Source organism: Lissotriton helveticus, chromosome 1_2 (assembly GCF_964261635.1).
Source record: "Lissotriton helveticus chromosome 1_2, aLisHel1.1, whole genome shotgun sequence".
Taxonomy (NCBI): domain Eukaryota; kingdom Metazoa; phylum Chordata; class Amphibia; order Caudata; family Salamandridae; genus Lissotriton; species Lissotriton helveticus.
The window spans coordinates 225,134,421-225,161,962 of record NC_136058.1 but is presented as its reverse complement, the minus strand read 5'-3'; positions in this window follow the sequence as shown (position 1 = coordinate 225,161,962).

The following is a 27,542-nucleotide window of genomic DNA, read 5'->3' as shown; positions in this document are numbered from 1 at the left end:
TATTTCTTGTCGAATTTGTCACTCCCTCAATTAATTGGATATTTATTATGGACATTATTGGATTTTTTCGGTGGATCCAAATGAGGTTTTGAGCTGACTTTGGACTGTTAACTATTGGAACTACTTTATATATGAATTTGGTTATTGTCTGTGCTGACTGAGTAACCCTCACCGTTCTCTGTGTGGTGGTATTGTAGCAGTCTGCCATGAAAAGAGTCGTGGTGAGGCAACAAAGGGGGCCCCTTGTGCTTCTGGGCCTGGTGGTGCATGCAGGGGCACATGCTGTGTCCCCTGTTTATTTGCCCCTCCAGTTCTTGCACAGTCTGGCATCTATGCTACACGGTGAAGGGAGATGCAGGCAGCACTCTGAGAGTGGTGGTCTGTCTGTTAGGCTCTTTTATGAGCCTGACAGATCACAGCTGTCAGACTGACGCAGGTCCACTGCCAGACCAGGAATAAACTCCTGTTATGGCGGGCGGTTGCCACGCAGGTTTGGCAGTCCCACAGCAGAAGGCGCATTGCACTGCCAAACTCTGTCTTTTTTAAGGTGATTTTAACAAATTGTGGTATTAGTTGATGGGGTGAATAACCATCTCAATTAACAATCAATAGACTTGTCAGGATTAACCCTTAAAGTCACTAAATTAACCTAAGCTCAACCCCATAGTAGGTATGGCATAGAGTAATAGGTTTAATTTAAAGGTAATATGTAAAGTATTATGCAGTACCAAAACAGTAATAAAGTCACAACTCAGCACGAGAAACACCCCAAATTAATATAAAAAAATTAGTACATTTTAATAAATAGAATTTTACCAAAATGGCAAAAATCTTATAAGGAAAATCAGAGTTTTAGAGTTTTGTAGCTTAAATGAAAAAATAGCCCCAAACTGGGTCATCTGCTTGTGCTTGACCAGTACTTAGCCACAAGGTAAGGCCAACAGTGCAGGAGTACAGATCGGATACAGGAACCATGTTCAACCTGTTGGGAAGTTTTACTTTCAGACTAATGGCTTGATTTAGATGTTGGTGGATGGGCTACTCAGTCATAAAAGTGGCGAATTTTCCATCTGCCGAAATATAAATCCTATAGACTATAATTGGATTTATATTTTGGCGAGTGGGATGTCCGTCACCCTTGTCAAGGAGTAACCCATCCACCAACATCTAAATAAGGCCTTCAGTCTCCGAAATAGAAGTAAAAAAATTCTCAGGAGGGCGAGCCAGCAGGCTGTTAAGAAGAATACTTCATGCCGTTTCATAGCAGCGGAACAAGGTCTCTGTGAAGCCGTTGACTTTTGGCAGGAAAACTCCAAGCAATAGACATCTGAATTTTATGCAGTGAAACGGTCGCTCACCGGCCAATAAACTTTTGCACCTTGGCCTAGAGAAGATTTCTACCATCGGACTTTGGGCATGATTATGAGTACGGTGGCCCTGGGTCCCCATACCCACGTTGGCGATCCAAACCCTGTCAACTTGGCATTCTGGCTGCCTGATTACAAGTTGTGCGATAGGACACCCGCAAGACTGCCTCCAGACCGCTACCTCCTCAAGACCTCAATAGCTGAGCTCCTGCAGTGACAGCGGTGGGGATAGCGGCTAACAATGTTGGCGGTGGTGGTGCCGGCTTTGGCACCTCCATCACAATAAAGACATGCTGTTCCATCAACCTTTTCATGACGGGGACGGCGCCATGAAAAGGTTGGTGGAAAGCCAGGTTTAGGGGATAAAAACATGTTCTCAGGGAGAGTATGCCCTGGAGACATGTTCATGGTGACACCTATGTGTGCCCCTATGCCATCTGCACGGTTGTGCACACTGTTGCTCCTGCAGACCGTGCTGCAGTGAACATTCACATTCACCAGACCTCCCAGTTACATTTCAGTATGGCAGACATTGGCTGCAGCTCTTTTCTAGGGCTGCAGTGTGTTGCTGTCATGACTGCGCCACAGCAAGACTGCAAGTCCCGCGGTTCAGTTGTAATGTGGCGGTCGAGATGCTGCCGGGTTGATGGCATTATCCTGGCCGGTATTCAGACAAAATATCAAGTTGTAAAGGTCGACCAACACAAATATTGAGTTGTAAATATCGTACCACAGAAGTATCGATAGCAAGAATATCGTGGTCAAGAATATCGAATTTAAGGTAAGACCTATTTGTTTTTTTATATTTTATGTGTGGGTTGTGGGGTTTATAGGAGTAAAAGGTGGGAAGTAATTTATTTTTAATTAATTATTAAGGGGCCGATTCCGATTCGGTAAACCAATCGTACGCCCAAATCGAATCAGTAGCCCTTTCCATACGACTCGTACAATTCCAACCGAATCGCGTAGTACGATTCATTTGAAAAATATACGACCGAATCATTGTGAATCCATACGACACGGACCCTCACAGTGAACCGTACGAATCGTAAACATGCTGTATGACCCGACAAGTACGATCCAGACCGGGGAATGAGAACGCAATTCGTATGGAAAACATCGCGTATGAGCGATTCGTGCGGAGAGCCACACCATCACATACGCACCGTACCCCTGCAATCATGGGGTGTACTCACCGTACCCCTACGCATCGTACCCCTGCAATCATGGGGTGTACGCACTGTAACCCTACGCACCGTACCCCTACGCACCGTACCCCTGCAATCATGGGGTGTACGCACCGTACCCCTGCAATCATGGGGTGTATGCACCGTACCCGGGGGGTGCGTTTCGTACGCAGTTCGAGTCAAAATCTGCTTTTCCGGACATTTTGAGCTCCCGTAGAAAAAGAGTCGTACGGAGTGTTGATGAGACGAATCGTACTTGCTGGGTCGGAAAATGCTGCTTCGATCCGTACGGACTTTACGTAATGCGTGTTCCGAATGCGATTCTTAAGTCGTATGGTCTTTCGTACGATTCGTACGGAGATCTGCTTTGGGTCCGAGTCGTACTTCATCGTACGTACGGGGACGTTTAAGGGTACGGTTCGTACGGGAAATATGCTCCGTATGGCTATTTGGAAGGGATTTTACCGAATCGGAATCGGCCCATAATTGTTGTTCATAAATCTTAATTAATTAATTAATTGTAATTAATTATGGTAATTGTGTAATTTATTTTAGGTGCTGGATGTGGGGTTTATAGGGGTAAATGGTGGGAAGGCATTTATTTTTAATTAAGTAATAATTAGTTGATAATTAATTCTAAATAATTGATAATTAATTGTGTTAATTGTTTAATTATATTTTTATGAAGGGTGGGTTTTAGTTTTATAAAGGCAAAAGGTAGAAAGTTATTTATTTTTAATTAATTAATAATTACATGTTAATGAATATTAATTAATTATTTTAAAATTAAATATGGAAATGTAGGTGCAGGTTGTGAGGTTTATAGGGTTAAGGGGACAGTAATTTATTTTTAATTAATTAATCATTAGTTGATAATTAATATTAATGAATTGATAATTATTAGGGTAATTGTTTAATTATCTGTGTGCATGGGTTTTGGTACTATAGGTTTAAAGGGTGGGGAGTAAATGAATTTTACTTACTTCATATTTGGTTTTTAAATACTTTTAGTTTTTAAATTGAAAAACAATTTTAATTGAGTAATACATTTTTCTACAGTATAATTTTAGGTGTGGGTTGTGGGGATTATAGGGGTAAAGGGTGGGAAGTTAATTCATGTTTATGTGTTTTAATTAGTTTTTAAATCAATAATATGTTTTAATTTTTACCATTTTTTAATATAAATATTTGTATTTTAAGTGTTACCATATGTATTTATTTATTTATTTATTTTATGTTTAAAATATTTTTTTGGGTTGTTTTTAATTTTTAAACTGACTGGAGTGGGAATAGTACATTTTACGTCTTCGCAATCCAACACTTTCCCTACTATTGCACTGACTGGAGTGGGACTAGTAAATGCTATCCCTCCGTTACCCACCACTTTCCCTACTGTTGAACTGACTGGAGTGGAAATAGCAATTTTCCCCTCCGCTATCCAACACTTTCCCTACTGTTGCTGTCTTAAAATTAGGATTTTTCTCAATTTAGTAGTAGTAAAGTTAGGACTCCTAACTTTAGCACTCCTGAATGCCTTCTGTGAATACTGAAAGTCTTAAAATTAAGATTTTTCTCAGTTTAGTAGTAGTAAAGTTGAGAAAAATCCAAATTTTAAGACTTTCGGTATTCACAGAAGGCATTTAGGAGTCCTAAAGTTAAGAGTCCTAAATTTACTACTACTAAATTGAGAAAAATCCTAACTTTAAGACTTTCGGTATTCACAGAACACATTTAGGAGTCCTAAAGTTAGGACTACTAACTTCTGTGAATACCAAAATGAGTAAGTGCCTTCTGTGAATAGCAAAATTGTAGTAAGTTTAGGATTTTGTCTTAAGTTAGTTCTGTGAATCGGGCCCAAGATATTTATGACTCAATGGTGTGGTATGGGGATATTTTAGGTGTCAATATTCTGTCAGGGACCCATCGTGACCGCTACCACTGCTGACAGGCGGTCTTCCTGCCACAGTCATAATTTGGCCCTTAGTCACTTTTTTGGACTTTGGATTCTTCCAGTGGGGTAAGGATGCAGGCTTTAACCAAGTGCCAGATTTTCTCCATGAGGTCCTGCTGAATCAGATTTGCTGACGGGAAAAAACAATGAGAGGAAGCAACCTGATTCTTTGGCCCAGTGGCACATACATTCATTGGATATGCTTGACAGGTTGCACCCAGTCCTCCAGAGGTCTTTGAAACCTAAAAGCTTCTAAGTACCAAGTTTCAGAAAAAGTTAGGATTACACTTTCATTCCAACCAGGGGTTCAGAACCTTGGGGATAATACTTAAGCAAGGTTCTGGGGGGTTCAGTTGGAACTGGTCCACTAGACAGTTGCAAAAAAGAACAATAGTAGCTTGTTGTATCCTGTAGCTTGACCAGAAGATGAGCCTTCAAACCCTTGTAGTCCACTTCGTTGTCTCAGATAATAGAAGGATATTGGATCCAGTTTTTCAGGCTCTTCCCTGTTCACAGATAGCAGCCCAGTTCTCTTGTGTTCTTTCATAGGTCTAGCAAGTATTCTGGGGATGTCCTGTGGGTGTCATATTGCTGCCTGGCACCATCCTGTGGAAAGGGGTGACTCATAAAGCTCCATAATCAATAGGGTAAAAGTTCCCAGGAGCAACCCTACCTACTGTTTATGGGCTTTCTGTGTGCCCTGCTGCAACCAATCGCACTGTGGCCCTCTCTGCTTATTTCCAAGATTGTAAAACCGTTCTCTCCTTATGCAAAACCGGCATACTCCTTCTATATGTATTGGCAGGGAACTGAGCAACCCCTGCTTTGTTGTCACTCTAAACTAGTTTTAGGGGCAACTGCTCTCCCCCTAGGATTGATGCCTGCCTGACAGGGTAACATAGAATGCCATGCACAATTGTCAGCTAATATTTGCCTGTGACAGGGTAGGCCTCTTTGAATTTAATCAATTTCAGGGCACAGCCCAGATGGTTTTCCTGCCGCAGGATCAGAGCACCACCCCACACCGAGTGATTTATTAATATTTAAAAACAGGGTTTCGTGCCTTTTGAAGAGGGTTATTTTGATAGACTTGACCGCAGACTTTTAGGCTGCCGCAGCCAGGCTACATGTGGTAGCATGAAGCCTTGTTCTACAGGAAATGCTGTAGACAATGCAATATGTGCTAAGGTCCACATGTGACATTAAACGTCTGGGCCCTCAGTACATTTTCTGCACCATATATTAGGGATTTATAGGCAAGGAAACTATGCTAATCAGACATAAGCCGATTTAACTATGTGTAAAGGGTAAAAGCACATCCATTGGAGCCTGAACAACAGGGCCCTAGTGTGTAAAGCTAGATACAAGCAAAAATAGTATCCAGAAAAAGGTGAAAATTCTGGGATGATCATTAAGAAAAGTTGAATTTGCTAGAGTCCTGATTTCATTGCTGAGGTTGCTAACCGTGCTAGAAAACTTTGACCCAAACTGGTTGTGTAGGATTTGTCTGACGCATTATTCATATGTATGGGCATGAGACAAGGATGTGTTCTTTCCCTGCTCCTGTTCTCTCTGGCACTAGAGCCATTGGCCATGGCACTTAGTCAGTTGGAAATAATCAAGGTGATGAATACTGCAAAGACTTCTCAATACTCATATTATACATAGATGACATTTTGCACACCCCAAGAAGCACAAGAGAATCAATTTCAGCTTTGATTTTAGTGACAGGCTAATTTCTCTCCTCTCTGATCACAAAATTAATGTGAGCAATACTTAAGTGCAGCGTCTTTTGAGAGGACACACAGGAGGGACAGTACACAAACTTGGATTTTCATGTGTACCATCAAATTTTAAAAAATTAGGAATTTTGGTCAATAGAGTATCCGTAGACATGGCCTCCGGCAATTTTTGACCACTTCTGAAAACAAAAACAGCTTATGGCTTTCTTAGATGGTCTTTGATGCAAATATCACTGTGTGGTGGGTACAAATGGTTACAATGCCGGTGGCTCTTCATTATAATCACATTTTAGAACTGCACTGTGAGGTGGGTACAAATGGTTACAATGCCGGTGGCTCTTCATTATAATCACATTTTAGACCTGATATCCATGGCCATTCCTGCTACTATGATCAGACAATTGGTCAAGAGAATTAGGGATTTAATTTTGGGTGGGTAGATGACATAGACTAAAACTGGACAAATTATATGCATCCCCCATTTAGAGGAGCTTAATGTGGATGTTTATCATTTAGTACGTCCCGTGTAATTGACTCAAAACTGTTAGAGCCTCAGAATGAACGCTCATATTTATATACCATGTAGAGTCTCAATGTCTTGCATGAGGAGTCAGAGCTTGGGGTCAAAAATGTATCTCTTTATCCAAAGGGGGTTGGAGAAGAGTAGGAGAGGGGGTATCGAGAGATGCAGAGAATACAAAGAAAAGAGCACGAAAATTGCCAAGAGAGCCTCCTTCATCTAACAAAAAACACAAACCCCCTACCCTCTCTCTGCTCCACTTCACAACCCCTGCACCCACATACCATCTGAGAACCTTCTGCCGCAATAAACCGGACTTCAGGTATCCACCACACTCCAACTCATTTACCGCTGCATATGCCCTCACCATACACAATGTGGCTGTGAGCTTATCCCCCTTCTTACTTTTCCTAAGATGCAGCTTTCATTCGCGTGCCCCAGGGATTCGAAGGTAATGGCAGACAAAACAACAGCTACTGTGAGAAGTGACCACCACATTCACGTTTCAACAGGCACTGCTTCAGGCCGCCATGATGAGATAATACAGTGCGTTCGCCGAGCAAATCTCCCATCATCATTCAATGAAAGTGGCCAACCCGCCCTCTTGAGGTTGAGATAGTCAGCCTTCTGAATTCAGCCAAGCAAACATATGAAGGGCATGCATAACCAGATGCCCCTTGCTGAAGATCTGAAATCTGCTCAGGACAGTGAGGTCTGCTCCAAACCACCTCAAAAGATTCCCTCCAAGTCTCTGGCAGTGATCAGACTGACTGAGTAAAATTTTAAAATTCCAGTCCTTTGCTTTGTGTTCTCCTTAAAGAGCTGTTGGTAGAGGTTCAAGAAATGAAAGCTGTATACAAGGAAATTACAAAGAAAATACAGAAAAGGCTGGATTCGAATGATAAGGGCCTGCAAACCCTGAGAACCAGGTTTATGGAAGTCAAGCAAAGGATGTTCAACTTGGAGGACGCTCAGCAGCTTCATTCAGAGATAACAACCAGACTTCTTAAATACATGCAGCTAGTGAAGGCGAAAGTAGAAAAATTGGAGATAGATCTAAGTGATCAAACCTAAGACTCATTGGGGTCCCAGAAACTTTCTTTCAGAAACAAGTCTCATCTGATGAAATCACTAAATTGCTTTCAAAATATGATCCTGCAGAGTGCCCCCATGGCTCCTAAGGAGGTCACCAGACCTCAGACTATTTTGGCCTGCTTTCAAGACTTCAGAACATGGGAGGAGATACTTAAAAAAGATATCGACTGAAATCTGTAAAAGTGGGGGGTGATTTCTTATTTAGGGTCTTTCCAGATCTGCTTGTGATACCTCCAGAAAATAGTGGGAAATGAAACGTTTGCTAGAGATGCTGAGAGCCAAGGGTGCCCATTCATAATTGCTGCTCCCAGATAAATTAAACATTGTGTGGGGTGGGAGGCTCCATATGTTTACCAATCCAACTGATGTAGGGGATCTACTGTCCCAAATGGCGGGTAACCCTAAAGTGTAATTTTGATGTGCTTCAGGCCACCATCGGTGCAGGAAAAAGCACACTACATGTTAACCGATTCTTTAGTTCCTGGCTTCTGGGGGCCGGAAGCTAAGCAGGTGGATAGGTGGTTTGATGCACAGGATAGGGGATTGATTGAACCCTAAGGATTTCCCACAAGATGGTAGAACAATATCTTCTTAAACTAACTCAGGATCACCTCTGGAAGCTTGCCCACCAGCAATTCGTCACTTGGCTGCCAGTACTGCAGCCTATCCACTCTCCAAATTAATAAATAAAGTGATCATATCCAGATCCTATCCCTGGAGTTGGAAGAAGGCTTTTATTAGGCTCCTCCTAAAGAAACCGAATCTGGATATCACAGACTGCAAAAATTATCGCCCGATCTCCCTACTTCCTGTTCTGGCAAAGATTCTGGAGAAGCACCATAATATCTATTTGATGGAAATCGCAGAAATGCAGCATTGGCCTAATGACTCCCAGTTCGGCTTTAGTTTATCAAGGGACAGAAATCACGTTGATTTCAGCCACTGTCTGCATTAAGCGGTTAGTGGATGAAGGGCATGGTGTGGCGTTGATACTCTTGGATTTATCAGCAGCATTTGATACCATCTTGCCTTTGCTGCTGTGGGATAGACTTCAAGTCCTGGGCATTTCTCACCAATCCATGGCCCTTCTGTCCTCATTCCTTAGGAAAAGATGTCAAAAGGTGCAGGTACAGCACTTTTACTCATGGGCCTTTTCCCTGCCTTGTGAAGTGCCACAGGGCTCATCATTGAGTCCCACGCTTTTCAATCTTTAAGTGCCCCCCCCCTTCAGACACTCAGGATGACGGCAGTGTCATATGCAGATGACACTCAAATGATTGTGTCAATTCCCCAAAAATCATGCTCTTTAGCAGAGAATGTCTCACGATGCATGTAGACAGTGGCAGAATGGATCGCTTGTAATTTTTTTAACTTAAAAGGGGTCACCTAGCTGGAATAGCAACTGCTTCCCACATTCTTTATGAACTTGCTTGACTCCGGAGAAAAAGGCTAAAAACCTTGGAATTCTGATTGATACCGAACTTAACCTCAAGGCTCAGGCGAATCGACAATAGTAATGTCATGATTCACACACTGGTAATGCTGACCCTCCTTCTGTCCACATCCTCTTTACGAGTTCTAGGGCCCGGAACTACACATCCCGACATGCCCGGGACGTAAGGGGCGTGGCGCGCTAAACCGCATACAACCCGGAAATAAAGTGTTTTGTGAGGAAACAGACGCTGCTGATTATTCTTGCTGGTGATACTGGACGAGCGGTGAGTCTTCGTCAACGGGATGGTAAGTGCTCAGACTGCCTTGCACTTATCCCTTGGTACCCCGTTTTGGGTTGGGTACAGTGATCTGGACACGGCTGACAAACGCGTGGTGAGCGTTTTCCTCGCCATGGTTTTTTCTTATTGCCTGAATTGAGTTGTGACTCCCGAGGACGGGAGATTCCTCTATTGAAGGGAGCGGACCGGAACTGTTGTTTTGCTCTTTGATTACAGCCAATGTTTTTTTTCTAAAAGAGACTCGAACTTTATTGAACCACAAACTCTAGGGAAGAGTACTTTGTTGCTATCTAGTTTGGGGTCAAGCTTGATAAGCAGGTTCCTTAGAATCCAGACGAGAATTGTCCAGCCAAGTATCTTTGAAAGTTTTCACGGAGATAATACCATTGCCAGGGTGCAGATCGTTAAGAGGAATTAATCGATTCTGTTGTCCCTACCTTCATTCTGTCTCCGCAATATTTTATTTTTGTCTCAGTCACAGAAGAGAGAGTAACAGGGGATTCGCAAGGGATCTACAGACCTAAGAACAGTACATGATACATGCTGGTATGTCATAAAACGATTTGTCTGATGTTATGCTGCCACCGCTTCAGTGTTTTCATTATGTTCTTTGTTTCTTTATAGTAGGTCTAAATCCCTGGTGTCTCCTATATCTCTTCTTGTATTTGGGGTTACAGTATTTTCCTTTTCAGGTAGGAAGGTGTTCATGCTGTTATTGATTGGTCAAGGAAGGAAAACTCACTTGGACTGTATGCAACCTCATAGCGTGTATACTTAGTGTACTTATTGTTGTTGCAGATCTCCCTCCCCGCTGTCCCCTTCCTTTCCCTCCCTCGCTCGACTGCCCTAGTGATCTGTATAGTTAGTCTCTAGACACCGGGGACGTCGAGAGGGGGAACCCTTTAATCTTCAGCACAATCCCGAAGACATCGGAAGACCGAGCCTGACAAGTAACTTGCTCCTGGATTATAAGAATGTTTCCGTTTTTTCAGCAGTCTGCCTGTAAACAGGTTGCTCTTGCCCTGGTAATGTCCAGACTGGACTATTGCAACTCATTGTACCAGGACTAAAAAAAAAGCATGAAGCACAGACTCCAGGTGTTACAAAATGCACTGGCCCGACTAATACTGGAGATCCCCAGGCATCAGTTGGCTGCAATGGGATAGGAGGTACTTCACTGGCTTCCAATCAGAAAGCGCATTATATTCAAATCTCTTTGCATTGTGCATAAGGCTCTCTATCTCCCATATCCATCCTGAAAATCTATACGCCATTGACATGTACCAGCTAAATTCGGACTATGACTTATGACATGATTCTACAAAGTTTCTTATAATGTATTAACTCATACATAAGTTCTCTTTGAATTTTTGTCTGACACACTGCAGTAACTTCTCCCGTATTTCTTCACGAGCACAATGGGGCCGATTCCGATTCGGTAAAATCCAGTCCAAATCGCCGTACGGATTGTTTTTCCTGTACGAATCGTATGACAAACCACCCCCGTACGTACGATGTAGTACGATGCGCACCCAATGCAGTTCTCCATACGAATCGTACCAAGGACCGTATGACTCAATAATCCGTATGGATCGCACTCGGAACACGCAGTACGCGATGTCCCTATGGATCGAAGCAGCTTTGTACGACCCAGCAAGTACGATTCGTATCGACAACACTCCGTACGCCTCTTTTGTTTCGGGTGCTGAAAACGTCCGGAAAAGCAGATTTCTCCTCGTAATGCATACGGAACGGACCCCCGGGTACGGTGCATACACCCCATGATTGTAGGGGTATGGTGCGTCGGTGTATCGTGCGTACACCCCTGGATTTCAGGGGTACGGTGTGTATGTCCCCGTGCGTACACCCACATGTTTGTTGGTGTAAGGTGCGTAGGGGTACGCTTCGCACCCCGCAAGGCCATAGGTGTACGGTCCTTACACCCCATGCGTACACCCCTTGAATTCAGGGGTACGGTGCATATGTTATTGTGTGGCTCTCCATACGAATTGCCTATACGCGACATTTTCCGTACGAATCGCGTATTCAGTCCCCGGTCCGGATCGTGCTTGGCGGGTCGTACAGCATGTTTACAATTCTTATGGTTCTATGTGAGGGTCTATGTCGTACGGATCGACCCTTGCTTTTCATATGGTTTGCATGGATTCGGACGGATTTTCTACCTACGGATTGTACTGTGCGATTCAGACGGATTTGTACGATTTGTACAGAAACGGCTACGAATACGAATCGTCGGACGGATTAGTTTCCCGAATTAGAATAGACCCCAAAGTGTTCATCTCTCACTTAATACACAACTTTAGAGGTAGGTTGAAGCTGCATTATAATTTGTGAAGTATAATTTGCATACCTTTTCTGACAATATAGTTGCATTCAATCTTGATATTGGGACTACTTGTCATTATTCTATTGTCATTAATTTACTCATACAATACATATCCCCTCATTGATTCCCGTTAAGACATTGTTGCATTATGTTAAGTTTAACGAGTGCCATTAGTGCTGGGTCACTATTTTTCTTTCCTGAGGAATTCTCTTTGTATTCTATCAACGTTTTATCATTTGAAATAGCGGGAATTGACTGAACAAAAACAGTTTGAACTATATCCCAAGCAATAAATAAATATTTTAAAAAATTAATAGAAAGGGGTTTGTGACTAGCCAAACGTAGTAAAGTTATTCAAATGCCTGAGTAAATAGCACATGCAAATTACTCACAAAATTAAGTTACTTTTGTGAATAATCCCCATGATATTTGCAAATTAGGCATAGTCATCAAGTTATGCACTTCACAAAGAGTGGATGCAAAGTTCCCTGACTTCCCTGCAGTTGGAGATCTCGCCCAACATAGATGGGACATCAGGATGCAGAGAAATAATTTAGCTCTATGACTTTCGGTTGAAAGGTAGGAATAGGGGAAATAAGTCACTCACAACAACAGTAAACAGTTGTTAATTGGCACCCTTGTGGCCTTAACGAGGCAGCGGGTGTTCTTTTGCATTGGAACCCTCCTTTTTCAAGCAGTTGTATTATGGAAAACATTCGCCAGCTGTACATTTAAAACACTCTCATGCTGGAGTGCACTGGACTTTGAAAGTTACCCAATCCCTACAACCTTACTTTTCTTACATTTGAAGGTCTTTGCTTTCCATTCCCACTCAACCCTGAAAACTGGTTTACTTTTGTCCATGTCATGAGTGAGCCTCCAGACATTTTCAGGGTTGAAACTATCTGAAAAACCTTTGTGTTCACCAACTGTTACATATAGGCCCACTGTGGGATGACATCAAACCACCATTCACAGCATATACAGTCACAGATAAATTCTACTAAACTGATTGAACTTCCATGTTAGCCAGGGCAAAATGCCCTAATTCATGATTTTATGCATCAGAAATGCCTGTATTCATGGACTAAGTTTTCTTTTGGTGTGCACATGCTTTTGAAAGTCAGGGCCCTTAGAATTTACTGTAGAACGAAGACGGTGTGGGGTTTAGTGCATTTATTCCCATTAAAAACTGTGGTCATTGCAAAGCCCAAAGCCTCAATTTATATCCATGATTCGTTCAAGCGGAGATGGAACATGAAAAGGCTATGGCTTGATCTCGCACAGAGGGGGTGGGACACAACTGAAGGTGATCAATACACAGCATTTTCTCCTGCTGTACCAAGTCAGCCTGACCTTCAAGAGATGCTTTTGACAAGTAATGGGAGAGGCGGTGTCCTCCAGCTCCTTTCACAGAAGAGCTGTTGTTGTTATTTGCAGGATTGCTAATTATGTTCAACCTGCATTAAAAGCAAGCATAATCATGAGGGTATTGGGAACTACTGTTCTATTTTCTGAGAGATGAGACATTTAATATGGGGGCTGTGTACAGCAACAGCCTCATGTGTACCCTGCATGCCCTGGACTGCAAGACGACTCTTCTGTTGCGTTTTTGAAGGAGGTATAATCACTTCCTCGTGTGCATTCACTTAGAAGGTATCTTGCATGCACATTGATGCTTGCATTATGCCTTGTTATACGTCTATTGCAAGCACCATCAAGCTTAGTAGTGAACACATGATATTTCCCCAGCAAATGTGTGTTCCAAGGTTAAATAAGAAACCTCCATTTGTATAAAGTGGTCACAACTATGCATTAACTTTTTGCAAATGGACTGGAATTTTACTAACCTACCTATGTATTAATAAATAGGTTCACAAAATACTAAACTGTAGTGGGTCACAATCTAACCTATCTTATCAATACTCATGAGGTTTGTCCAAATTGAGACTCAGTATGTTTGGAACCCATCACAGGGATGATGGGCTGCTGAGGTCAGTAGATCAACATGCCTGTGATCGAATTTTAGATAAATCCAACTTTATTTTTTAAATACAGCATAATACAGCACATTTTTCTTAAAGAAAATGTGCTGCATTTTAGAAGAAAAGTGTTTTGAAAAGAAAAGGTTTTTTTGTGTGTGCCTGTTTGAGAGATGGTAGTGGCCCCATGGACCACTGCCTCCCCAACAAACGTTTGTTTAACATTCACTAAAGGAAAGGTACCTCTTCCCTTTTGCAAATCGGTTAGTACCTCTTTGAGGCTCTGGTAAAAAATCAATGTATTGTGACCAAAGTTTGGCTACAAACCATTAATACATACCTTAAAAAATCCCTGTATGGAAGGAACGCTCTGAACATGCCTATTCCAAATAATTTGCAATGGGTTCCTAAACCAGTTTCATGATTTGGTAACCTGTTATCAGATTGCAAAATGAGTAGTACATTTCATCATCAGCATCACCATAGATACATTTAGCCAATCAAATTTTCCACAAAAGCACAATAAATAATACAAACAATAAAAAGAGAAAAAACATACAATATAAAAGTGTGGTACAATTTATCATTACAAATTTAGCAGGCAACAATCTTAAAAACTGTGGGGCATATTATCAAGGGGGTTTATCTCCGCTTTTTTGGCTTTAAAAGCCAAGAAAGCGGATATAAAATTATCTCCCTATTACTTAGCTGTCGCTAACACCAGTTAGCGACAGATAGTAGGAGATAGCGACCATCTTGGGCCCCACTTTGCATGTCAGTGATATTTATCACTGATGACATGCAAAGTGGGCGTGCCAAGATGTTAGCGACTGGAAACAGTCGCTAACATCACTATCTCCTATTACCAACTTTTGGAGATATTCGCGCTAAGCGCGAATATCTCCAAAAGCTAACACCTGCCCTGAGCAGTTCTTAGCCATGTTATCCAATGGGAGGTGGATAACATGGCTAAGAGTATTAGCTCGGTAATGCATGAATATCGCTGACTTTTCAGCAATATTCATGCATTGCGGCCGTTTTTTATCGCATTTGCGATAAACCTTGATAATAGCAAGGTTTATCTGCGATAATTTCTGACGATGCTTAGCGTTAAAAAATTTGTTGCTAAGCATCGTTAGCGATAAATATCGCTTAACGTTGGTAATATGCCCCTTTGTCTCTAACCAAGCAATAGCGATAATTATCGCTATTGCTTGGTAATATGCCCCATAATTCCATATGAATGCAATAGCAGACAGCTTATTTTAAACACTACCAACAGCAAACAAATTCATTTAGGAGAGACAGTAAACAATATACAGCAGTTCTAAGTTGTTAAAAACCCTATAAACTGGAATTAATTATGGTTTAGTAAACTGTGTATAATGCCTAAATATAATATGATATGTAACAAGGTCTGAATTGAGAATTCATTACATGTAGAAATTAAAATTGTGGAGGATTCGTATTGACCCAGGGGCAAAGATAGGGACGGTCTTATGCTACCAAGGAAATCTCGTCAAGAGAGTTCTTTCCCAGATTACCCAATGTAGATAATACCCAAAAGAAGGGGTACATTAAATAAGGCCATTTTGCTTTTGCAAACCCTTTGAGTTTGTGAATCCCAAGCTTTGTGATAAAAAATAGTTTTGTACGTCAGGCCCGCGTTTGTTAAAAGTGAAGAACATATAGATATTATTTATAAGGTACTGGAGTCGTGAGAAGAAACACTCTTAAATCCAAATATGATAAGATATAGAACCCCTAGCTGAGACACAAATGATATCGAAAGAATGTCAGCTAACTAGATATCACCATAAGAAATGAAGACAGTGGGAATGGCTGAAAATGAATTTGTAAAAGCAGATAGAAACTAGGTGTAGACAAAATTGCGCAATTAATTCCTCTGTTAACACAAGCAAATCATATGAGAATGAAAGATATTTCCAGTATTATGTGTGGGCATTTATCCACCTGAAATTCACATGCATACTCTGCCCTTCCAGTGGAAATTATTGCGAGATTTCACTTCAAGGGCCAGATGTAGACTTTTTAGCAGTCGAAAAATTGAAAATCAGGTTGTTTGCGACCGCTAAAAACGATTGTAGTAAGTACAAACCTTATTATGAAAGTCAGTAACCTATTATGGACTCGCAAAATAGGGTTTGCTCATTGCTATTAGGAATGGGTGTGCCAAGGACGTCCCTTTCTAATAGCTTGTCGCAGGGGTATGTATGATTGTTTTGCGACCGCAAATGCGGTAACAAAACAATCGCATTTACTGCCTACTTCAAGTAGGTGGTAAGCCAGTCACAAAGGGGAAGGGGTACCTTTGTGTACGGCAGCAACAATATTTTTTAAGAGCAGGCAGTGGTCACACTATTATTTTTTCTTCTGTTAAACGCATCTGAAAACAGGTTGCATTTTACAAAAAAGCTCCTCTATTTAAAATGAAAACACAGACATGGTGGACTGCTGTCCCCATCCAGCCAACATCCTTGTGTTATTGCCCATTCCCAATGGGTCCAAAATTGCAACATACTACATGAATATTGATGAGGCAGGCAGCGGCAGCTGGCACAGGTTAACGCAGTTGGGCGGTGTGGTGGGGCGGGGTGGGAGGGGATAGTCAACATATGACGGAATAGGTATAAATAATAAATAAATAATACCTATTCCGTCATCAGTAGGCTTCCCCCCATGTCAATCCAATCCAATCAAGCTTTATTCGACAGATTACGTTATAAAAGTAGATTCAAAATATGGATAATAAAGACATAAGTGGTTATAATAAAACATCTGCTACAGTGTAGAATAAAGTCTGCATGGTCAAACAACAACACCATGGAAAAAGGGATCTATACAATGTTAAAAACCCATTCAAATCTCAAGTATTAAAACTTGATTTAAAAAAAAGGAAAAATTCAAATTTTACAAATTACAGAGCATATTTAACTTCTTCAGCGAGGCGCGAATTTTCGCGCTGTGCTGAAGGTTCTATTGAGCGGGCGAGGCCATGACGGAGTTGTTCCGTAATTAGCACAGCTCAACCGGCGCTCATGACGGAACTACTCCGTCATGAGCACCGAAGGGGTTAATACAGAGAGACTCTCAAGTCATTTTGGCTTCTTCTATGGTAACTAAATCGAATACAGTTAATCAGTACCTCATTTAGCCTGGGCTTGACTTAGGAAATTTGTTCTTATAGCCCACTCCCACCCCAAGAATTTTGCCATTGCTATGGCAATCGTTAATGAGGTGTCAGTTTGAAGGATTCATCCAGCTTCACTAGCCCTTCTTGCCCATAAGATCTTGCAGATTGGAGTCAGCCAGCCACGGGATGGTGCATCGTAACCAACACAGACAAACAATAAATCAACCAGCGAATCTTTACTAAGCTGGCATGGCAGGCACATTTCATCGATAAGTTTAGCCCATCTGTTAGTAAATGTTCTTAGTGGCAGTGTGCCCACCCTAAAATGGAAATATAATTTCCGATCGAGCGGCTTTGTAATTTGGTCCCAATATGGTTCCAGTCTGGGTGTTAGTTTGCTTTCCAGGAAACGGCCAGTTAACGTGGACGACTCACTGGTTCTATGTATATTAAGCTGAACCCTTTCCCAATATTTCTCTTTCAGAATCGTTTTTGTGGGAAAATTGGACTTTATTGTGTCCTTCCACAATGAGATCATACCAATACTTGATAGACTGTCTCGAACCGCCCATAGCCATTTTATTCGGTGAGATATGTCTGCCCTTATTACATTTAGAAACCCATACCCATATGCTGCAAGTTCAGGAGTAGTCCAGAGCCTCTGCCAGTACAAAAGGGGATGCAGTTTGGCTATATCTGCACTAGGTTTCCTCCCAGGGTCATAGAGTAGCGGACGAGTTGGGGGTACTCTGTGGTAGCCTAGTAATTTTCCTCAAAAATCAATTTTCGGATAGTGTAAGCATGGAAAGGTTCTCGCACCCCCAAAGCTCGGAACGATAGAGGGCTGAACTAATAACTTTCATGTTATAAATCTCAAGTGCTAGGCTGTCTGGCTTTGAATGTGAGGAATTATGGGGCATATTACCAACAAGTAGCGATATTTATCGCTAAATAAACTTAGCGACGATTTTTTTATCGCTGAGCATCGCCGGAATTTATTGCTGAGAAAACCTGCTATTAGCAACGTTTATCTCCAAAGCGATACATTTTCCGGTGATAGCGGCAAAATGCGTGAATATCGCTGCGAATACAGCGATATTCACGCATTAGCAACAAAATGCTCTTAGCCATGTTATCCACCTCCCATTGGATAACATGGCTAAGAACTGGTCTGAGCAGGCGTTGGTTTTTGGCAATAGCGGAAATATTTCATTTGCTGCGCCTGCCTTGCTAATAGGCGATAGCGACGTTAGCGACTGCTTTCAGTAGCTAACAGGTTGGGTACACCCACTTTGCATGTCATTAGCGATAAATATCGCTGACATGCAAAGCGGGCCCCAAACCGCTCGCTATCGCCTAAAAGCTGTCGCTAACATCAGTTAGCGACAGCTAGCTAATAGAGCGATAGAATTACCGAAAACGGCAGCTAAACCGGCGATAATTGCCTATCGCCACCCTTGGTAATATGCACCTATGTTCCGAATGCACCCCCAACATTTGCCTGTGTTTTAGAGGTACCAAATCAATCAGGTGGTTCTATTTCAGATCGTCCTGGAAGTTAACCCCTAGATACGTAAACTCTTTAACTTGCTCTAGTGGCCGATCATTCATTAAAATGTCCTTTTGTAGGCCCCATGCAGATTAAAGGCAATTCGTTTAGTGTTCGACACATTGACCTCCAGGCCTCGCTTCAAGCAGAACTCCTCAAAGATTTTTAGAGCTCTCTGGAGACCACTTGGGGTCTTGGAGATGATCAATGTGTCATCCGCGAACATTAGTATGGGGATTTCTCACCTGCTAGAGTTGGGGCATCCGTAGGGACCGATCTCAAACAAGACACTATTCCATTGATGAATAAAGAAAATAGCATTGGCGCCATCACACTTCCCTGGTGCACTCCTCTTTCTACAGGGAAGGATTCAGTGACTTCGCCCTGGATGCCCCATCTCATTTTTGCATTATTTTCCTCATGCAATCTAATGGTGAGAGTCAGTACTTCCAGGTGACAGCCCCATTTCTTGCAAAGTACCCCATAGTTTGGCTCCAGGCACAAGGTCAAACATTGCCTTAAGTTCAACAAAAGCGGCATACAGGCTACCCTTGTCCAGAGTCACCGTCTTCTAATAGAGCAAGGTAAACTTAAACACTTGATCAATGGTGCTTATAAAAGCCCTGAACCCTGCTTGCAGTGGAGATAAGACTTTAAACTCATCAATCCACTCTTGGATTTTATTAAGCACTAGTCACCCCAATACCTTCTGTAGACAATCAATTAAACTGATCACCCTATAGCTCCCATAGTGCCAGACTAATTAATACGTAATCGATCTAGCTAGCATTATACCCATTATTAAAGGTGTTAGCCTCAAGTCTGTCAGAAGGTGTATGGCCATTGACCCGCAAACCCTTCTCCATGGAGTTAAATTTGGATAGCCACATCAGTCCACCTTGGTATGGGGTCAAGCTCCAACTTTGGAATGCTCCACCTAGTGTCTACCTCTTCTGTAAGGTTGCCCTCCTCCATTGTAAGGGGCACAAATGTTGAATTAAAGGCACCCGCAACTTTGATGTTTGAGGTTTCCAGGTGGGAGTCAAGGAGGTCATCGAGGGCCGCCAACACTCCCTCTAGTTCCTCCCATATAGACATTATAGATGTCCACGTTCCACTGAGAGCCCATGGTCAATCTAACTGCCTGGATATCAGTGCTCTGAGTTGGGAGCACCTGTATATTTAACCCTAGATCTTGCCGCACCCAAATTGTCAAGCCCCCCGTTGGCCTTCCTTTTGCACCTTTACTGGCCAGGATGTAGTAGTTTAAGAAACCTACACAAAAAAGAGGAGCTTCTGCCCAGGTTTCTTGAAACTAGCAGATATCATATCCCTCTATAAAAGCATGCCACTCAGGGGAGCCCATCTTTGTTCTCAAACCTGTTCCAGGACAGCAAGGACTCCTTAATCTGACATACAAGTGAAGGCAGTGGGCCACTAGGTATTCAAGGAGGTAGACTACCCACCTCCGACTCGTCGACTACCTGGTTTGTAGGAACAGGAGTGGTCTTTGATATTTGGGCCATCCCTACGGTAGAATACTCAGGCCTTAAGAAACTATCCCTCAAATTGGGACTAACTATTAAGTGTTCTTCTTTTTGCATTAGGGGCAATTCCTTCCACAGTCAATCGATATATTCAAGGGTAGAGCTTCCCCGCATGGTAGATAGCCTGTAACTTGACATGTGATCGCTTCTACTACTCAAAGGGGAACGTCTAAACTGGATTGGTGAATGCCCTGGTACAGTAGTACGAAATTCCAGTGCAAAAAGTTTATCCACTAAGTCTGCCCTTTTCATGGTAAGCTCAATAGAGTCTTGATGGTAAACTGGTGAATTTAACCTACATGCTTTTACTATGTCTTGAACGACATTCCCTAACATGCTCCATCCAGTGAATGGCTTTGTTTGTAAGGGAGTCCACATTCTCTATACCTCTGCTTGCATCCAACTTGGGTGCATTTACCATGTATATTTTGTGAGTGCTAGGTAAATTAAGTAGGTACTGATCTTGTTGCCCATGCGGGAAGCCTGCCTCAGTTGGTCAGCATGCAAAGGAGAATTTCTAATAGGCGAGATCTGGTCCCTCGATACTGCTGCCTTGTGAGGGTTGGTAGTGATACGTGCTATATAACGTGATAAATGCTTGGTCGTCTGTGGTATTGATGTTTTATTTGCCTTTGAAATTACCTTTCCAGGTGGAAATGAGAACCTACTGGAAGTGTCCTTAATATCTTTTGTAGGGGTAGCCAGGGCAGCCAGTGGAAAAACCAGAGGAGTACCCTGTGAACACATTTTGTGGCTACTTTCTCTTACCTGTGCCCTCCCTCTTTGGGTTGGATCTGATGACAATGACTTCACCATTGCGGTTAGATCCTCAATCATATCTCTCAAAGAATTCACTTCTTGCCTTAACATAGTGACCAAATGGATCACGTCCTGCCCTTCCTTAAAAGTGCCTAGTCCTAAATCTTGGCTTTGTGTAGCTGGTGTTGGTAGTGTCAGGAACCTCTGGTGCCATTCAACCCCCCCCTTCTTCATTGTTGATTTCATTGTTGGTTTGACCTAACAAAGACAGGAATCTATTAGCGCCGATGAATATAGGTTCAATATGTTCAGTGTTAGGCTTAGACTTAATCGGGCTGGTGTTTGGAGGGAGTACAACCCATAATGTCACTTTCCTCAGCATCGATATTAGTGGCCGGTATATAATGTTTCGTTTTACGAAACATAGCGGGGATAGCGTGGTTAGAGGGTTTGCTCGACCTGGGGGGGTGTTGTTGCAGATAGGTAGTGTCAAGGGTGAAGATTCTAAAATTCCCTCACACTCACTAATTAAGGTGTCAACACGGTCCATAACACAGTTACTACCTGCACATTTTTTAAGCTTCCTTGCCTTTTTTCCCCTATTTCCCCGACTCGCTCCACTCCCTCCAACATCCCCCCTTCCCTGCTTCCTTCCGGTATCTTTTTTTCCCCATGAACGTAGCTTATGCCGACAAGCCGGATAAGTTTGCTAGCCTCCCCCACACGGAAGCTAGGACTTAGCTAAGCCTGGAGCTGCAACTTTATCCCACGAGCCCCTGTCCACAAGTATCAACAAGAGGGAAAGTCAAAAGACGTCCACAGCGTCCAACAATCCAACAGATTCCAAAGATAGTTTGTCAGTATATTTACAAACTCAGTAGGCTGCGTAAGTAAAATCAGTACCTTAAAGTTCGGACCAATAGTCTCATGGAGGCCCCAGTGGCAAGGACGGGCCCGCCCTTGGCCCGGGCTCTGCCCGGGCACTGCCTGCGCGCATCCCGCGCCGCAGTGGGAGAGGCACTGGTGAGTTAGCGCCTCCCCCTTACTAGCAGCACCTGTGGAGTCGGCAAAGGGAACTGGGACTAGTAGTCCACTGCAGAGCGATGGAAACCTCAGTGGAGCTGGGGGATCTGCCGTGCGTGCGTGTGCCCTGGGACTCCAGTCCCACCAGGGTTTTGGGAGAGCAGATGGCCTGAGGCAGGTCAGTGGAAAACAACGTTTTTGTACCCAGGCCGCGTTGGGAGAGGCAGCGATTTAGGCACGCTGGTGTGTTGGCAACTCCCCCTCATTAGCGGCATCTGTGGAGTCGGCAAAGGGAGATGGGACTAGTAGTCGGCTGCAGAGCAATGGAAAACTCTGGGGAGCTGGCGGAGCTGCTGTGCGTGTGTGTGCCCTGGGACTCTAGTCCCACCAGGGCTTCGGGAGAGCAGATGGCAAGAGGCAGGTCAGTGGAAAACAACGTTTTTGTACCCAGGCCGCGTTGGGAGAGGCAGCGATTTAGGCACGCTGGTGTGTTGGCACCTCCCCCTCATTAGCGGCACCTCTGGAGTTGGCAAAGGGAGACGGGAATAGTAGTCCGCTGCAGAGCGATGGAAACCTCAGGGGAGCTGGCGGAGCTGCCGTGCCTGCGTGTGCCCTGAGATTCCAGTCCCACCAGGGCTTCGGGAGAGAAGATGGCAAGAGGCAGGTCAGTGGAACACAAAGTTTTTGGACCCCCCTGTCGTACACTGCCTCACCTCACCGCGCATACCTGTTCCGGCAGCTGCTGGAGGCAGATCATTTGCGAGCCCATTGGTAATCGCTAAATGTGTCTGAGACATATTAGTACATTCCGTTTTGTGAGTCGCAAATTGGAAGTCACAACAAATCGTAATTTGCGACCCGAAAAATGGAATGGTCATATATCTGGCCCTAAATGTATTGCCCATCAAGTTTCTAAAGTTACACAGTAATCATTCCCAGTGCAGTACTTTTGACTGCAGCACAGATCCAGTTTCACAATTCCCGCAGGAAAGTTTCTACTTAAACCAAGCCCCACGCAATAGAAAATTATGCAATCAGCAAATCAGCATCACCTCTAAAAACAGAATCTAGGTTTCATACGCATTGACCAATAATCAGGGTCTACATGAGTTAATACTTGTGTAATCAAAAATTTGCACAGCTCTATGACTAGAGGCTAGCATACATTATCTATTTACAACAAGGGGTGGTGATGGACAGAGTCTCTGAATTAAGCAGAGTACTCTCACCCAGTCAAGAGATCAGGGTTAGATCCAACACCGTTTTTTAGCTCATTGCACCATCCCAGTTTCAGAACCTGGCTGTATGCAAATTAGTCTGTCCCTGGCCCAGTGCATCATGGGAACAGGGCAGACCAGACTACAAAAGCCAATTCTTACACTGGGAAGGAAACAAGCTTCCGGGGACCGGTTTCTGCCATTTCAGGCGTCTTCGGCCCGGCTTGCTTGAATCCTGATGGTGCAATGAGCAAGGGACTCACATCTGAGTATACCCTTCCACGCTTAGGGTGGACAAAATTATTTACAACAAGGGGTGGTGATGGACAGAATCTCTGAATTAAGAAGAGTACTCTCACCCAGTCAAGAGATCAGGGCTAGATCCAACACCGTTTTTTAGCTCATTGCACCATCCCAGTTTCAGAACCTGGCTGAATGCAAATTAGTCTGTCCCTGGCCCAGTGCATCATGGGAACAGGGCAGACCAGACTACAAAAGCCAATTCTTACACTGGGAAGGAAACAAGCTTCCGGGGACCGGTTTCTGCCATTTCAGGCGTCTTCGGCCCGGCTTGCTTAAATCCTGATGGTGCAATGAGCAAGGGACTCACATCTGAGTATACCCTTCCACGCTTAGGGTGGACAAAATTATTTACAACAAGGGGTGGTGATGGACAGAGTCTCTGAATTAAGCAGAGTACTCTCACCCAGTCAAGAGATCAGGGCTAGATCCAACACTGTTTTTTAGCTCATTGCACCATCCCAATTTCAGAACCTGGCTGTATGCAAATTAGTCTGTCCCTGGCCCAGTGCATCATGGGAACAGGGCAGACCAGACTACAAAAGCTTGTTTCCTTCCCAGTGTAAGAATTGGCTTTTGTAGTCTGGTCTGCCCTGTTCCCATGATGCACTGGGCCAGGGACAGACTAATTTGCATACAGCCAGGTTCTGAAACTGGGATGGTGCAATAAGCTAAAAAACGGTGTTGGATCTAGCCCAGATCTCTTGACTGGGTGAGAGTATTCTGCTTAATTCAGAGACTCTGTCCCTCACCACCCCTTGTTGTAAATATTTTTGTCCACCCTAAGCGTGGAAGGGTATACTCAGACATGAGTCCCTTGCTCATTGCACCATCAGGATTCAAGCAAGCCGGGCCGAAGACGGCTGTAATGCCAGAAACCGGTCCCCGGAAGCTTGTTTCCTTCCCAGTGTAAGAATTGGCTTTTGTAGTCTGGTCTGCCCTGTTCCCATGATGCACTGGGCCAGGGACAGACTAATTTGCATCGAGCCAGGTTCTGAAACTGGGATGGTGCAATGAGCTAAAAAACGGTGTTGGATCTAGCCCAGATCTCTTGACTGGGTGAGAGTATTCTGCTTATTTATTTATTTATTTATTTATTTATAGTGTTTTATATAGCGCGGACATGACCCGTGGGTATCAGAGCGCTTAACATATGGAAAACAGATTGACATAGTGATAACATTTATAACAGCAAGACATATATAGGGGTAGGGCAGTATGCTTAGAAAAGGGATTACCTAAAGACATAGAAGAATTAAACAGTTGACATTATAATAGCAATTATAGCAGCAAAAACAAATCAGGTGTGGGAGGTAGTGTGCTGTCTACGGTGATTAAGGTAAGATATATTCCTAAGGCCTAAGTTGTTAGTATTAGGGTGTGCCTATGTTTAGGTAGTGTCCTAGTCATGCAGTCAAGTTCTATGAGGTAGTATAGTATATTATTAACAAGTCAATATCGGCGTAATAAGCCATAAGACTAGTATGGGTATCGTTGGGTGCATCAAACATAAATATTAACAGGTTCAGGTATGGGTGATATCTTCCGGTGAGTGGTATGGAATAGATATCACCTAATAATGAGGTAGCAATAGATTGTAAAGCCGATGCTTGAGTGGCGTCAGTCGTTTGTCTAATTGGTCTTCCAAGAGTTCGTGGTGACTCCAGTCCTTTTTGGCAGAAATGTTCGTATCGCAAGTCTGTGGTCATCTCTATATAGGGTATTTACTCATCATGTGGCTTTTCAGTTCCCTTTTAAAAGCTACGATATTTTGAATCCTCCTGATGTAAGGAGGGAGTGAATTCCAGACTCTGGGGGCCGCTCCTGAAAAAGCTCGGTCATAAGTCTTTTTTTTCTGGAAGAATGCCGGCCGCAATAGCAGCTCTTTGGAGCTTCTTGTTGTTCTGTTACCTCCCGATATCTTAATTTTCTTGGCGAGATATCTCGGCGTGTTGTAGTGGACCGCTTTATGTGTGATGCAGGCCATCTTCATTTTAATTCTAGCATCATAAGGTAACCAGTTTAGGGCCTTCAGGTGAGGAGATATGTGGTCGAATTTCCTAGTTCCTGTGATGAGTCTTGCCGCTGCGTTGAGACAAGCTTTTAGTGGTGCAGTGGATGTTTTTGGTAGGCCAGCTAATGTGGTACAGCCATATTCGATCCTCGAGATAACTAACGATTGGATGGCAAGTTTTAGGTCTGCTTCGGAGATAAAGGGCTTCAGTTTCCTTAGATAGTTTAAATGGAAGCGGGCGCCCTTGGCCATCAAGTTGATGTGTTCTTTCATGTCTAGGTTCTTGTCTAGTGTAATTCCTAATGATTTGGCTGAATTAACTAGGGTCGGGGTGCAGTTCAGCGCAGTCACCAATTTCGCCCATTCCTTTGCCTCTGTGTAACTCCTTGTCGGTGAGATTAACAGGAATTCAGTTTTATTGGCATTCAGTTTCAGGTGATTGGCTGTAAGCCACTGCAATGCTCTTTTTAGAGTTTCATTCATAAGATCAATGTCTTCACTGCAGGCAATCTTCATGTATATTTGGGTGTCGTCTGCGTACATGTGATAAGATATCTGTGAGGTCCGAAGAATCTCTGTGAGAGGTTCTACATACAAGTTGAATAGATCTGGGGATAGCGTTGAGCCTTGAGGGACCCCTATTGTGTTAGGGCAAGGGGAAGAGGTTGCTTCGTTGACCCTGAATAGCTGAGTCCTGTTCTGCAGGAAGGAGTTAAACCACTTCAGAACGTTACCAGATAAACCCATCCTGTCTTGTAGTCTGGTCATCAGAATCGCATGATTTACCGTGTCGAATGCCGATGATAAGTCCAGTAGTATCAGTAGGCACGCATGATTTTGGTCAAGGGCTTGTAAAGCGTCATCAACAATGTGTAATATCGCAGTTTCCGTGCTGTGTCCTGTTCTGAAACCTGATTGGCAGTCGTCTAGTAGTGAGAACTTAGCGATATGTTGACTCAGTTGACCTTGTACACATTTCTCAAGAAGTTTGGCCAGTAGAGGGATGTTGGTCACTGGTCGATAGTTGTTCGGGTCTGTTGCATCAGCTGTCGGTTTTTTGATAATGGGAGCTACATGCCCCATTTTTAGGCAGTCAGGCAGGGTCCCTTGTATTAGTGAAGCATTTATTATCTCCGTCCAGATTGGAACTAGAGTGTGACTGATTTCTCTTACACATTTTGCGGGTAGCGGGTCTTGGTAGTGGTTGTTAGGTTTAAGTTTCGCTAGCGTTTTGGCGATCATTTCCTGGGTGTATAGTTCAAATGTGTCCCAGCTTGCCTTGTTTTTTGAGAAAAAATCCATCGATGGCGCATTCGTCTCCTTTTTTGAAGGGGGCGGGGTCGTGATGTTAGCCGCTGATTTTGTGAGCTCAGCTTCTAGCAATTTAGATTTGTTCGTGAAAAATGAGGAGAATTTCTCACAGCTTATAGGGTTTTTTGGGTTCTCTTGGGCGGTTTTAGTTAGTTTGTTTGACTGTTGTTTTAGGATCTCGAAGAGTTTTCGGGGTCTGTTTGCGGCATTGTCCAGTTCAGCCCTTATAAATTCTTTTTTGGCGTTGGTTATCTTTAAGTTATATTGTTTCCTCGTTTTTCTGAGGTCCTTCAATTCGGGGGAGGCGGGATGTTGTCTCCATTTCCTTTCAGCCATTCTCAATTTTCGCCTGTCCTCGTTCAGAGCCTCATTAAACCAAGGATTTTTGGGTTTTTCCGAGACTCTTTTCAGTTTTTGAGGCAAGGTGTCATTGACAATATTACCGATTGAAGTTATGTAGTGGTCAGTCAGCTCATTCACATTCTGCCAGTTGTTAGGAGGCTTGAGGTCTTTCTCACATCTTTCAACCAACCTTTCAATATTAGCTTCTTTAGTATCTCGTATCAATTTTTTGACCCTGTGCGGTTGTATGTTCCTGCCCTTTTTCATTGTAGGTATCATGAAAGTTATAGCGTGATGATCAGACCAGTCACATGGGTCTATAGCGGTAATTAGAATTTCTTTGTTTCTAGAAATTATCCAATCTAAAGTCGCTCCTTGTGAGTGAGTGGGCTGGGTGCATAT